A 14,409-nucleotide genomic window follows, 5' to 3' on the forward strand; every position below is an offset into this window, starting at 1 on the left:
TTCCTTATAAATTACCCAGTCTCAGGTATTTCTTCATAGCAATGCAAGAATGGCCTAATAATACTGTGTGAATGTACCACATTTTATTGATCCAATCCACTGTTGATGGACACCTAGGCTGACTCCATGTCTTTCCTATTGTGAATAGTGCTATGATTAACATGCAAGTGCATATGTCTTTTTGGTAGAATAACTGACTTTTTTTGGGTCATATACCAATAATGGAATTGTTGGCTTGAAAGGTAATTCTATTTTAAATTCTTTGAGAAATTTCCAAACTGCTTTCAACAGTGACTGAACTAATTTACATTCACACCAATTATGTGTTAATGTTCCCTTTTCTCCACAGCGTCCCAAGATCTGTTGTTTTTTGATTTTTTAATAGTAGCTATTCTGACTGGTGTTGGATAGTATCTCATTTTGGTTTTGATTTGCATTTCTCTCATGATTAGTGATGTTAAGCCTAATCTTTGCCACCAGAAAACTGGGAAAATACAGTGTTGCTTGTCAAAATAAATTGTTTTACTTTTCTTTAAAAATAATCAATTGAGTAGTATATTTCTTCCAGCAAAATTAAGAAGTAAACATTTAGAAATGTACAGTACCTTGCTGTTAAGTCTTCACAGAAGTATACCAGTAGAACATAAAGGCCATCTTAAACTTTCATTTGAAATGAAAGACAATTTTTAAGAGGTTAAGCGCTAGTAATTTGTTAAAGTCCTGAAGTTAAATTAGCTCAAGTAAATACAAAGACTTTCCTTTAATTAAAGCCTTTTAAATGAACACTTTAAAGCATAGTTGGTTTCTCCCTCAAATCTTGTCCAAAGCCACTGTTAACAACTAAGTATATCAAAGAAGATTTCAGACATGATTATGAAGCTCCCTCAACTTACAATGTGCTATTTGCAACCTTAGATGGCTATCATTCTGGCTTTTCTACCTTTTAGCAACAATAAGCACACCCTTCCCATTTCTCCCCACCCTGACTTACCCCTCTTTGCATTTAATATATAATTTTTTTCAGAGTGTTCTTACACATCTTTAACTGTAAATATGACAAAAGCACACCGTATAGTACATGTGCCACATGTATAAATGTTGTATCTAGTCATACAATTTTCCTTTTAAAGAAGGAATATTTTATTTTCAAAAAGCAAAGACTCTAGAAATCTTTTCTAGCTGCCAGTCATAAAAACATAAATTCCTGGTTAGATTCCAAAACTTGCCTGACCATAAGAACCACTTGTGGTGCTTGTCAAACACATGTATTCTGAGTCCCATCCGTGATCTTCTGAATCAGAATCAGCAGGTGAGAGGCCTGGGAATACACATTTTAAACAAACGTCCACAGTGATTATGATTAGTCAAGCTTGAAAAAAATTTCACCAGGATCTTTATGACTGAATAACCTCACAAACATAGGAAAGTTACTGGAGAAAAATATGAGCAGAATTTCAGAATTCTGCTTTTGCTGAAAGTGTTTGTTCCCTCCTTCTCTACTTATCAAGACCTGACTGCTTATGTAACGCCCCCAAACCATCTACACCTGGGAGGAGTTGAAAATGATTTTAATGAAGAAGAAAAACTGATGTTTAATTTCAAAACTGATGGTGACAATAGAAGGGAGAGGCATGAATTTATCTTGATTCTAACACAAAGCATTGTATTTGAGTCTACAAACGAAATTGGTTTCATTTTTATTTTTTGTAAGTTTTCGCCAAACTCTATGCATATATAGAGGCTGGGCAAGAAAGAAATAAATCCAGAAATATGGCATATGCAATCCCTTATTTATTTCCCCATGCGACCAGCCAACAGCTTCTTCACCTAGTCTCTGCTTCAAGCTGACTTTCTGTCTACTTCTCTATCGGAAATGGAGCTTCCCTAAAGACTGCCTCAATGTCAGTTACCCACAGGCCTTTTTTCCATCTTATGCTCCTAAACTTCTATGATATTAAATGATATTGCCCTTTCTAGAAATTCTCCTTAGCTTTGGTTTTATAATTTTACTCTAACTCTGTTTCACTCCTTCTTTTATAGCCTTTCTTTTCTCTATCCCTTTACTGCAGACATGTTGTACGGCTTTGTTCTTGACCTTCTGATCTCTCCATATTCATTCCCTCAGAGCATGTATCCATTTTCTTGGTGTCGGCCTTCCTGACTATCTGATTATTACCATCATATAATGATGTTGGTGATGAGCGTAGCTAACATATCCTAGGCATTTTCCATGTAGGTTATCATAAGCACCCTATATAATTCGTACCATTTAATTCTTCAACCCTAAATGATACTATTACTAACCACATTGTATGAGATGAGGAAACTGAGATTTTCATCAAAACCATGGAAAGCAAACGTGAGGAGCCCCTGTGTGTCTCCTTTGTTAATGCCTCTGGACATCATGGCATGTGGATTGCCCTGGAATGGGGATTAGGAAACGCAGCACTGTGAAAACACCAGAAAATACATTATGATATCGGGTAAGGCCGCTTATCTCTGCACATTGAGATGGTTTTGTTTCTGAGTCAGGTTTGAGATGAGCCAATCCTGACTCCATGGTACCACCAGGGATCACGAATTTAAGAAGATCTTCGTGGATGCTTGGAACCCAACTGGTCTCTGTTTTCTACTTTAGGGAAAGAGCCACAGCTTGAGTGGAGTGGGGTGGTTTTGGTGTCACATACGCGATCAATAATACCCACCGTTTTGGTGTCACATACGCGATGAATAATACCACCGCTGCAGAGGAATCACCGTGGACTACTCCTCGTTTCATCCCATGCTCTTGCGATGGATCCCTCTCACCTGTTTACTGATTTCATTCAAATTCTTCAGCGACCACAGGACCCCGACTTGCCTTCTCTATCCTGGTTCCCATCACTCTACTTTACAGGCCTGGCCTGCTCACGGCTCCTCACACCAGCGCTGCACGGCTCCCTCCATGCCTCCGCCCTGTTTCCTCCATCAGACAGGACTAGCTTCCTCCATCTCTATCGGGCAAAAGCCTGCCCAGCGTTCAAGACCCTCCTCAGATGCCGCCTCCACGATTAGCCTTCTTCCTGACCCCTGAACCTGTAACACGCGCCACCATAACTCTCCACCTCAGCCCACATTCCCACAGCACTCGCGACGTCCGCGGCCCTCAACATGGTGCTTCATTCTATTTTAGGGTATTTCCTGCTTGTTTCCTGCACACACAGTCGCGCGAGGCACAGCCCTGAGTGACCCCCGCACGAGTGGCCCGCGCTTCCAGCCGCGCCGCCGCAGGCCAACGAGGACAGCCTAAGCCGCTTCCCGCCCCCGCGGGGACCGTCGCCAGCCCGCAGCTTTAGCGGGAGGCCGTTTCACAGCGCGCCTGGCAGCCCCGCCACCGCCAGCACCGGCGCCTCTGGCGGGCTTTCCTCCCCTCGGGGAGGCGCGAATCCTCAGGGGCTCCTCGAGAGGGAACGAGGGAGCAGCTGCGTGCGGCCCCTTTCGGCCCTCTGCGGCAGCCGTAGCTCCCCAGCAGAAACCCGGAAGTGGAAATCTCAGCCATTTAGCGTTTGGGTCAAGACGAAGGCGAGTTCTGGACAGACGTACGCTGTCAGGGAGTGTTTACTTCGCCTCCAGTTCTGTTCCTCCCCACCCTGGTGCTGCTCCAGGTCACATACTCGTCCTGAGTCGGCTTCAGCCTCTCCGCGCAGAAGTCTCCCGGAGCCGACTTCTGCGAGTCGAGTACTCTTATGTGAAGTCTACCAAGCTCGTGTTCAAGGGAACCAAGGCGAAGAGGTGGGTCCTGCAGCTCTGGCGGGAGCCTCTTCAGTTCTTTTCGGACGCACTCCACCCCCGCGAATCCGGTGGAAGTAGTGGCGCGGAGAGCTGGCTTCGTGGCCTCCCAGGCTTCGCCCTGGCCCCTGTCCGGGCTGGATGGAGGCTGGACCGCGGTTCCTGGCGCCTGTGCAGAGAGGGGCAGCCTCCCGCGCGGACGACCCTGGAAACAGGATAGACGGGCGGGTGACCCGTGGCCCTGTACCCACGAGTTTGGGTCCCCTGAGGCATCTCTCCAGGCCTCTGCCTGGTGGGTCTGCGTTAGTCTGATCTTGTAGTTCATGATGATAACTTCCTTTATTAGGGATTATTCTTTTCTCCATTGTCTCTTCCTGGAAAAGTTATTGATTAATTTTTTCTAAGCTAATATGTAGAATGAAACCAGGATGAATCACACAGTGGTTGAGGTGTATATGGGCTTTGATAGGGATATGTGCTGGAACCTGCACTCTGTCATTTACTAATTTTGTAATTTGTGGCAAATTGGTTAATATGTCTGAACTTCCATTTACTCATTAAGAGATCAAATATCTTTGAACCTCCGTTTACACATTTATACTTTCAGACCAGTTTTTATACCTTTAGAAGACTGTGAGGATTAAATGAGAGAACATATATGCAGTAAATAAATTGAGCCAAATGTGAGGAGGAGGTCGTAGTGGTAATTTATTAACTCTTTAGGAGAAAAATACCTGTGTACTCATATCCCCGCTTCTTTTTTAACTGGCAGATTTGCCCGAGGTTGACTGTACATACAAATATTGAGCATTTCCTCCTGGTCTCCGTGATAAACAGAGGTTTTGATATTTTTAGGCGAGATGGAAAGAAAGTATCAAGGAGTGAGCTGAAGCCACTGCCCTTGAGAACCCTCTCGAGGAGTCTGGGCTCATGAAGATGCCAGAATAAGTGGCAGGTATATCCTGAATGAATGTGAGATTTTTACTCTGTGAATTTCCTGTGAGGAGTGGTGAGTTATCTTCTGAAAACTTTATGATGAAAATGCAGACAAGAATGTCTTAAGATTATCGTAATAATCATAATTAATGCTTGTATAGCACTTTCAGTGTGCCAAGAAATTGTTGTAGGCACTTTGCACATTAACTTTTTTCAAATCGCTCTTGGTTTTTTATTTTTTATTACGATGTAATTCATAATTATAAAATTCACCCTTTTGTACAGTGGTTTTTAGTATATATTCAAGAGGTTCACCACTGTCTAGTTGCTCAGCGTTTTCGTCATCTCAGAAGGAAATCTCTTCCTACCCATTAAAGCAGTCACATCCCATCCTCCCCCTCTCCTAGTCCTTGGCAACCACTAGTCTGCTATCTATGTGAAATTGCCTATTCTGAATATTTCCTAAGAAATCATGCAACACGTGGCCTTTTGTATCTGGCTTCTTTCACTTATAACATTCTTGAGGTCCATCATTGTTGTAGCACTTGTTCCTTTTTATGGCTGTGTAGTATTCCATTGTATGGATGTAACATTTTGTTCATCCATTCATCAGTTGATGAACATTTAGTTTGTTTCCCCTTTTTGACTATCGTGACTAATGCTAGTGTGAATATTCTTATGTAACTATTTTTGTGGGTGTATGTTTTCATTTCCCTTGGGTATACATACTTAGGAGTAAAATTGCTGGGTCATATGGTAACTCTTTAACTTTTTGAGGAACCCCAAACTGTTTCCTGTAGATGCTGCATCATTTTACATTTCCACCAGCAATGTGTGAAGATACATATTACCTCTTAATCCTCACAATAGCCTTAAGAGTTAAGTTATTATCCTAACTTTTTAAGTGGGGAAAGTGACTCACAGAAAGATTCAGTACCTTTTCCAAAAATTGCAGAGCTAAGAAGTGACAGAATCAGGATTTAAAATCTGGAAGTGTGGCTCTACAATCTGCTTTGAACTTTAACATAATATGTACAAAGCCTGAAGCAAATTCTCAGCACTGTATTTAAGAGAGCATAGCAATGTAAGTCTTCCTAAATCAATAATTTATAAATGAAACAGCTTAAAAGACTTCCAAGTTTCAATCTTACAATATTTATTTATCACACAAATCAATATACGTAAACTCATCTATATAAATTATGTCCTGTAGTAAGAAGAAAAAGAGCAAAGATAAGAAGAGAAAAAGAGAAGAAGATGAAGAAACCCAGCTTGATATGTTGGTGAGTCAGTTTTCAGTGCTTTATTCTGAAAAAAGTTAACATTTCTTGAGATCTCATTGAAAATATTTTCCTAGTTAGAAATTTATGATGTATTCATATTTGTCTTAAAGTGCTTAAATATTACCTACAGTTGTAAATTCCATTTATTCTTTAGCACAGTAAATGCTACTGATGCCTTTACTTCATTATCAGAACACAGCACAGGAGAGAAGAATTACAACTCTCTGACTTAGTAGGCACCATTAGACTGCTTAATAGCCGGAGATTCTGATACATAATTTTAAAGGCTTAATGTAAATGTTATTCAACCAAATATATTTTACAAGTTATTTTCTTTGAACATGTATACATTTTAGTGGTAGAAGTCAGTTGTCTCTTAAACGAAGTATCTTCACAGGAAAAATCATTATTTTGTGAACTCTGAAACGAATGAAAATTTTAAATACAATATCAGGGTAGCCTGTAAATGATACTGGAAATAAACCGACCCAAACACACTTAACCAGCCTGTTTTCCGTTTAGCTGTTTCCATACTTTTTTTTTGTCTTTAAAACTTGGTAAGTTGCATTTTGAATCTTCATAAATTATGGTAGCTTAAAAAATATATAAAATATGGAATGGTATAAAGCTAATATTCTGGAAGAATCATTGCTTTTGTAATGGCAAATCAACAATTCTAAAATTAGGGTGAATATCTAAGGTATCTACCATATGTACATATGGAATTGCTGTGTCAAAGGATAGGTGAATGTTTAACTATATAAGAAACTGCCAAAAATTTTGTAAAGTGGTTGTGCTATTTTACCCTCCCACCAAGAATGAATTAGTTCTCCAGTTACATCCTTGCCAAGAGTTGATGGTGTTATTAGTCTTTTCTCCCAGTCTGAGTTTTACCTTTTCAGTTTCTTAATGGTGGTTTTTGGATGGACAGCTTTTTTTTTTTTTGAGATGGAGTCTCGCTCTGTCACCCAGGCTGGAGGGCAGTGGCGTGTTGCCCAGGCTGGAGGGCAGTGGCGTGATCTCTGTTCACTGCAAGCTCCTCCTCCCAGGTTCACACCATTCTCCTGCCTCAGCCTCCCAAGTGGCTGGGACTACAGGCACTTGCCACAATGCCCAGCTAATTTTTTGTGTTTTTAGTAGTGACAGGGTTTCACCATGTTAGCCAGGATGGTCAGAAGCTTTTAATTTTTATAAATCTTAGTTTTTTTTTTTTATGGTTACTGCCTTATCTCTTTGATCTAAGAGATCTTTGCTTACCCCAAAGTCAGGAAAATATTCTACATTGTCTTTTAGAGGCATCATAGTTTTAGTTTTTACATTAAATCTGTCATTAATCTCAAATTAATTTTTGGCAGTGTGTGAGTTTGGTTTCAAGATTTAATTTTTTTTTTTTAACATCTTGATAGCCATTTGTGCCAGCACCACTGGTGTTTCCTTTTTCCATTAATCCAGTTTCGTATCTTCATAAAAAATCAATTAACTTTCTATGTATTGGTCTATTTCTGGACTCTGTTCTAGCGATTGTCTGTTTTTCTTTTGGTATATTTCTCTTGATTGCTATAATTTCATGAAGTCTTGAGATAAGGTAGTGTGTGTCCACCAACTTTGTACTTACTAACTATTAGTTTATTAATTTCTACAGTGAAGCCTGTGGGTTTTCTCGGAGAATAGTATCGAGTCCAGATAATTTAGGGGAGAATCAACATCTTAATATTGGGCCTCAATATTTCATAATTTTCAATGTAGCAGTCTTGCATGCCTGTTTAAAAATTTATTATTAAGTATTTTATAATTTTACATTACTGTCAGTAGAACTTTTGAATTTGATTTTCCAGTTGTTTGCTGTCAGTATGAAGATATACAATTGATTTTTGTATAGTGACTTTGTAGTCTGATAAGTCTGTTTCACTTATTACTTCTAATGATTTGTTTATATAGAAAACTAAGAAATTTGCAATTATGTTTCCTGTGACTATCGTTTTACTTCTTTCTTTCTAATCGTTATGTCTTGTCTTGCTTTTTATTGGTTTATTATACTGTTCAGGACTTCCATAGTGTTGAACAGAAGTCACGAGAATGGGCATAATTGCATTGTTTCCAATCTTAGGCAGAAAGCTTTTAGTAGTCCACCATATGGTATGACGTCTGAAGGATCTGCAGAGAAAACCTTTATCAAAATGAGGACATTCCTTTTAAACTTTGTTTCTTGGGAGTTTTTATCATAACGATGTTTAATGCTGTCCAGTGCCTCTTTCTGTATCTGTTGAGATGATTATACAACTTTCTTCATTCTGCCAATGAATAACATTGGTTTCATTTTCAACTTTTAAACTAACTTTACATCCCTGAGATAAACCCCACTTGGTTGTGGTGTGTTGTCTTTTGGGATATTGCTAGATTTGATTTCTAGGTGTTCGTTTTTCTTCTTTTTAAGATTTCTATATTGGTGTTGATGAGAGATATTGGACTTTTGTATCCTTTTCTTGTAATGGCTTTATTTGATTTTGGTGTCAAGGTGATATTGGGTGTCATAAAATTAGATGGGAAGTGCTGTCTCCTTCCCTGTTTTTGGAAATAGCTGTGTAAGATCGGTATGATTTCTTCTTTACATGTTTGATAGGATTTACCAGTGAAGTCATCTGAACCTAGAGGGTTTTGTTTGGTTTGGTTTTAGTTTTTTGTGGGAAAATTAAGATTTTTTTAAGAGATATTTTCAGATTTTTCTGTTGTCAGTTTTGGTAATTTGTGTCTTTTAGGAAAATTTCATTTCATCCAAGTTGTTGGATTTATTGGCATAAAATTGTTCAGAATATTCCTTTAATATCCTTTTAAAGTCTGTAGAATCTAATCTGTATTGCAGTCTCTTCATATTGGTAATTTTTGTTTTTTCCATTTTTTCCTGGATCAGTCAGTCTAGCTGGAGGTTTATCAATTTTTTATAAGATCATTTATTTTAGATCATTAATGATCTTTTCATACAGGGGTATTCAATCTTTTAGCTTCCCTGGGCCACAATGGAAGGAAAATTGTCTTGGGCCACACATAGAATACACTAATGATTAGCTGATGAGCTAAAAAAAAAAAAAGAAAAAAAGCAAAAAAGTCTCACAATGTTTCAAGAAAGTTTATGAATTTGTGTTGGGCTGCATTCAAAGCTGGCCTGGGCCACATGCAACCCTCAGGTTGGACAAGCTTGTTTCAGCATTACTTATTTTCTCTTTTTTTCATGTTTTATTTCATTTGTTTTCAGTCTTTTTTTTTCTCCCTTTAACTTATTTTCAGTTTACTTTGCTCTTGTTTTATTGCTTCTTAAGGAGGGAGTTAGATCTCCTCATTCCATGTTAGTTTTAGTTATAGTCAACACATTTTGTTTTCATTTTCATTCCATTCAAAATATCATCTAGTTTTCCTTGTGATTTTTCTGTTCATGGACACTTGAGTTATTTAAAAGTGTATTGTTTTTAAGTTCTACTACATAGAGATATTATAGGTATGATATTGTTGCTGATTTCTAATTCATTTATAGTATAGTTGGAGAACACACTTTCTTAGTGAATTTCCATGTGCACTAGAAAAGGATGTGTATTCTGCAGATGTTGGTTCAGGGTTTTTTTGTTTTTTGTTTTTTTTTTTTTGGAGATGAAGTCTCGCTCTGTTGCCCAGCAGGCTGGAGTGCAGTGGCGTGATCTTGGCTCACTGCAGCCTCCGCCTCCCAGGTTCAAGTGATTCTCCTGCCTCAGCTTCCAGAGGAGCTGGAATTACAGGCACCTGACACCATGCCTGGCTATTTTTTAAAAATATTTTTAATAGAGGCAGGATTTCACCATGCTGGCCAAGCTGGTCTCAAACTCCTGACCTCAGGCGATTCGCCCGCCTCGGCCTCCCAAAGTGCTGGGATTACGGGCATGAGCCGTGGCACCCGGTAGTTCAGTGTTCTTTAGATGTCAGTTAGATCAACTGGTGGAGCTTGTGAGTATGCACATCTTCGTTTCCTTACTGATTTTTCACTCATCCTACAATGTATTGAGAGTTATGTTAAAATCTCCAGCTGTAATTCTAGATCTGTCTACTTGAGCAGTTTTTGCTTAAAGTATTTTGAAGCTGTCATGTGTACACATTTAGGATTGTTAAGTCTTCCTTATAAATGTAGTCTTTCATTTTCATAACATTTTAACCTTTATTTCTGTTAAATGTCTTGATGCCTAGTTAAATTATTTGACCACCCTTTTGCTCCTGTCAAGCCTGGGCCTTTGTTAGTTTGTGCTTATTTATTAGGTTTTTGCCTGTAGACTTAGACAGTGACTCTTACTCTAGGAAAGTTTCATCCTCATGGGCCTCAGCCACATGTTCTAGGTATATTTGGTGAGTTATCTCCACTCTGCTATGTCCCAAATTTGTGTGATCTCTGGCATCTCCAGTCAGCCCTCAGAAGTGCCAGCCACTCTGCATGGGCCTTGTGGAGCCTGCCTACTGTATGCCCTCCCCCCAGCCCTTGGCCCCAGACCTGCAGAGAACTTTTGCATACTCTTTTAGGCCTCACCTGTATGTAGTTCCCTCTTCTCCAGTACCTTATTCTATAAACTCCAAACATGTTAGCACTGCAAGACTCTCAGCTTTGTGACAGTGACATTGCCTCATTTTTGGAGGTCTCTAACTCTCTCTGCATGGTCAAGAAACTGCCACTGGGCAGAAAACAGAAGTGTGTGTTCGATTTGCCTCCTGTGTTTTCCTGTTCTCAAATATCACAGTCCTGTTCTGCCTGTGTTCCAATCCCCAAAAACAGTTCTCTCAAATATTCTATCCAGTTTCAGTTTTCTCATTGGTCATGGTGGGAGGGCAAGTCTATCTTGGCTGGAAGAGGAAGTCCTTCTGCATCTTTTTCTCTTTGTCCTTCCACCTCTTTTGCATTGTGCATTTTCTAAACTTGCCATAAAAATAAGCATGTGCCTATTTGTGAAGGGAAAGAAAAAAACCTTTTAATTTCTTAAAGCTGTTCTGTTGGTTCCTCACAAGGATTTGAAGGGATTGGTAAATAGGATGAAAGAAATTCTGTCTTTCACATGGAGAATACCATGTGTGACATTAATAAAAATGAGCATGTCTGTAAACAAATAGTTTCACTGAGCTCTGCTAGATTCAGAAGCAATTGAACTTACAACATCGTAGTTTGCAAGACACAGATTTGATTTACCCAGGAACTAAAGCTAAGTAAGCTATGGGTTCATAGAAGGTCTGTGAAGGGTATTTAGACTACAGTAAGATTTGGGAAGAAAATTCCATTTCCAAATCTAAGATATATCATTCCTTTGTGCCAAGCACAAAATGAAGGTAGAGATTTAAGGGGGTCCTTAGCACAGAAGCACTGGGTTAGTCAGAAGGTGAGGTGAGCTGTCTCACAGCCTTGATGCTAGAATGAGGGTGCCCTGGGAGTATCTTATCAGCCATGACACTGGTGCATCGGGCCATTTTTTTTTTTTTTTTTTTTTGAGACAGGCTGTTGCTTTGTTGCTCAGGCTAGAGTGCAGTGACATGATCATGGCTCGGTGCACCCTCGACCTTGTAGGCTCAAGCAATCCTCTCACCTCGGACTCCCGAGTAGCTGGGACCACAGGCTCGTACCACCATACCCAGGTAATTTCTTAATTTTTTTGTAGAGATGGGGGTCTCCTTTTGTTGCCTAGGCTGATTTTGAACTCCTGGGCTTAAGTGATTCTTCTGCTTCTACCTCTCAAAGTGCTGGATTACAGGCATGCCAGACATATGGAAACATTCTCAACTATGTGAAAATATGTGAAAAGCTTTGTTATGCATTGTGAGACAACACAGCGGGAATATTTCACCATCTGCCTAAGGTTTAAAAGGAAACAACTTTAAGCATGTGTCTAAATAGCAAGTAATGTTTTAGAGCGGATTCTCTTAAATTCAGCTTGGGCGTCTGCAGCATATACACAGCTTGAGCTGTAACCTGACGTACAGACAGGCAACTTCAGTGCCCACTGTTCTTAGGATCCACTGCTTTTTCACAGCTAAAACCCCCGAGTGGCACCGTTAAGTATTATGTTATGTTACTTTAGTCGTTAAACATATAAGCATACCTCCAAAGGTTGAATGTAGGCCACTTGCAGAAAGTAGGCAGAATGCTCACATTTAATTCTTGATGATACTGTGTTTAGCTTTGTTACTCTTTGAAATCTCATTGAGAAAAAATACTGGCATCTGCTCAAAGTAATTTCTTTTTCAGTTGACAATATTATAAGTAATGTTATTGTACCATTTCTCCACTTGGACAGAGGGTGAAAATTTTGAGGAGCTTCTCTGCCAGAAATTTCTTCTTCGTTTGCAAAATATTAATGAGATATTATATTTAAATGATTTTATTTAATATTAAGTGTACTTGGTGAACGTGGCATAGAACATACAAAATAAAACTAATTTAAAATTATTAACTATTACATTTATAAGAAAGACTTGCTAATCATAACACCGTTCATAATGATTCTGAATAAAGTATTATTTCCTTTACTGAAAACAATTGTAGCTATAACTCAGTCACCTAAATTGTCATTAGTTTTATTGCTTTCTAATCGTCTTTAGCTGAAATTTTAATTTTGATTAATTTTCTTTTTCTCCATTGATTTTGTGTGTGTGTGGAGGTAAAATATGCAGAATATAGAATTTGCCAATTTTTCTATTTTTACGTGTACACTTCAGTGGCACTTAAATACATGCACCATTTTACTTTCCCACCAGCATTGCAGAGGGTTTCAGTTTCTCCACATCCTGCCCAACATTTGTTTTTCTGGTTTTCTTGGTTTCTGTTTTTTGTTTGTTTTGATAATAGCATTTTAATGGGTGTGAAGTGGCATTGCATTATGGTTTTGATTTATATTTCCCTAGTGACTAGTGATGTTGAGCGTCTTTTTGAGTGCTTATTGACCATTTGTATATCATCTTTGGAGCAATGTCCGTGTATATCCTTTGCCCAGTTTTGAATTGTGGTATTTGTCTTTTTGGAGTTCTCTATATAGTCTGGCTATTAATTCCTTATAATGTATGTAGTTTACAAATATTGTCTCCATTCTCTGGGTTACCTTTTACTCTGTTGACAGTGGTTCTTGATGCACAAAAGTTTTTAATTCTGATGAAGTTCAGTTTGTCTGTGTTTTCTTTTGTTGCCTGTGCCTTTGATGTTCTATATAAGAAATCATTGCCAAATTCATTTTCATGAAGCTTTTCCCATTTTCTTCTAAAAGTTTTATAACTTTAGCTCTTACATTTAGGTCTTTGGTCTATTTTAAGTTACTTTTTGTATTTGGTGTTAGATAAGGGTCCAACTTCATTTTAGCTAAAATTTTATGTATTTTAAAATTGATTAAGAAAGGCATGAAATGTTTAGTTGAATAGAAAATTTTGTGCAGTGGAATTAACTCAATCATTAAAACCTTTTTATTATGGAAATATCCAAACTAATCCATACATAGAAGAATATAATGAGTCCCCCATGTGCCCAGGCCCCAGCATTAATTATCAATATTTTGCCAATCTTGTTTCATTTCATACACACTCCCACACACAATTTTTCCTAGAAAATTTTAAGTAAAATCACAGATATTACATCATTTTACCCATAAGCACATAAATGTACATTTCTTAACGTGGTATGTCTTTCTCTCATCACCTGTTTTGTTCTTTACTTTTATACGTTATACTATGTCATTATCAGACCTTGTAAAATTAACAAGAATTCCTTAATATGTCATATCCAGTTAATGATTGACTCATTTCTACTCTAGTTAAAGTACAATTTAGGAGGAGGTTTGAGGATATTTTTTAACATTAAGATATAAACTTTTATAACAACTGCTAAAATAATTGTTGCTAGAGTCTAACATTTCTATTGGCAAATTGGAAATTAGTATACATAGACATAGATTCTGCTCATTTTACTTTCAATCTAAAATCGTAGATAAGATTACTGGCTGGGTGCGGTGGCTCACACCTGTAATCCTAGCACTTTGGGAGGCAGAGGCGGGTGGATCACGAGGTCAGGAGTTCAAGACCAGCCTGGCCAATGTGGTGAAACCCCGTCTCTACTAAAAATACAAAAAAAAATTATTCGGGCGTGGTGGCAGGCTCTTGTAACCAGCTACTCGGGAAGCTGAGGCAGAGAATTGTTTGAACCCAGGAGGCGGAGGTCGCAGTGAGCCAAGATCACGTCACTGCACTCCAGCCTGGGCAACAGAGCGAGACTCCATAAAAAAAAAACCCATAAAAACCCTAGAAGAAAACCTAGGCATTACCATTCAGGACATAGGCATGGGCAAGGACTTCATGTCTAAAACACCAAAAGCAATGGCAACAAAAGCCAAAATTGACAGATGGGATCTAATTAAACTAAAGAGCTTCTGCACAGCAAAAGAAA

At 38.6% G+C, this 14,409-nt stretch overlaps 1 long non-coding RNA gene across 1 annotated transcript in view; it reads left to right on the top strand.

Moving 5' to 3' along the window:
• The first annotated feature begins 3,522 nt into the window (after positions 1-3,522).
• ZNF285CP (zinc finger protein 285) overlaps positions 3,523-14,409 on the top strand; it is a 206,785-nt gene continuing 195,898 nt past the window's right edge. The window contains exons 1-2 of the long non-coding RNA XR_008546591.2: positions 3,523-4,060; positions 5,918-5,987. This is a non-coding gene — a long non-coding RNA (zinc finger protein 285). The remainder of the gene's footprint in view (positions 4,061-5,917; positions 5,988-14,409) is intronic.

This window comes from Pan troglodytes, chromosome 13, assembly GCF_028858775.2.
Source record: "Pan troglodytes isolate AG18354 chromosome 13, NHGRI_mPanTro3-v2.0_pri, whole genome shotgun sequence".
NCBI lineage: Eukaryota > Metazoa > Chordata > Mammalia > Primates > Hominidae > Pan > Pan troglodytes.